We start from the raw sequence: 1,114 nt of genomic DNA, 5'->3' as shown, positions 1-1,114 counted from the left end.
CAGACATCTTGACAAAATTGTGACACGCTGTCCGTTTTATAAGCCGAGCCTGATCTTTATCGATAGAGGGGGTTGGTGTTTTGAGATGATGGCGTATATCACTTCACTGTACCTTTGGTGATTATGACACATATCACCAGGCAACTTTCCAGAAAGCCTAACTGACAGAAAGAAAACCTGTTGGTAGTCAGGGACTTTCCAGGGAGGCTCAAACAATAAAAACCAACCCCCACCATACCGAGCTTTGATGCACTGCATCCACGTGCAGTCGAGTGGCTTAAAACCACAATATAACAGACACAACAGGCACTGATACGTGATTAGAAAAACTCAAAGGCCTCTGACGTCTACCCAGTTTAACACATTTGCAATTTGGTAATATCTGAATAGTTTAATTTTAGTAATTTTTATGCGATGTCTTTGCATCACAGAACTGTGGATATCTGCATCTTGCTGAGCCAACTGGGCCTGTATAAAACTCTGAATTCTCACAGAGGAAATAAAAGCTAAACTACATGCAAATTCTTGCTTACAACAGAAAATATTGCCCTTTAATTGCATTTTAATTTGTCCCATGAATGCGTTTGGTGAAAAGGCTTAATAACTATGAGGGACAAGGCTTGACAAACATTCAGATATGGTTTGACTTTCAAGTGGGGATCAACGGAGGTCGTTGACTATGATCTAAAATGTTGGATCGATTTCTTATTTGGGACATGAGGCAACCTTTGCCCCCTCTGACCATAAATGAAGGTTTATGGCGTCAACGGTGTGCTGTCAAACCTTTATTCATCGTTAGCAAAAACCAGGACATCAAATGGAATATATATTTATATATAATATCATCATGTCACTTGTACATTTAATTCAATTAATTTACAAAATCTAATGTAATTCCAACCATCAGCAAAATAAAAAAGAACAGAAGTATATTTCTAAACTTTAGAAGGTGCTTTTTGTACATGTTACAGAATACATAGCCTACATTTCTGGAAGAAAAAAAAAATTCCATATTCAATATAATTATTTATAAAAAAAGATATTTACATAAACTCAAGCTCACATGTTGATCAGGTTAGCTGCTGCTGGTCCTGCGGTCCAACACATGCAGCCC

General features: G+C 37.5%; 1 protein-coding gene across 1 annotated transcript in view; it reads right to left on the bottom strand.

The window, feature by feature from the left end:
- Positions 1-848: 848 nt before the first annotated feature.
- The window catches only part of tap2a (transporter associated with antigen processing, subunit type a), a gene marked incomplete in the record, with an annotated part of 20,800 nt that continues 20,534 nt past the window's right edge, over positions 849-1,114 (bottom strand). The window contains 1 exon segment of the mRNA XM_032536095.1: positions 849-1,114. This exon segment is cut by the window's right edge and continues 256 nt beyond it.

Source organism: Etheostoma spectabile, chromosome 14 (genome assembly GCF_008692095.1).
Source record: "Etheostoma spectabile isolate EspeVRDwgs_2016 chromosome 14, UIUC_Espe_1.0, whole genome shotgun sequence".
Classification (NCBI taxonomy): Eukaryota; Metazoa; Chordata; class Actinopteri; order Perciformes; family Percidae; genus Etheostoma; species Etheostoma spectabile.
This window is presented reverse-complemented; position numbering and strand designations above follow the sequence as displayed.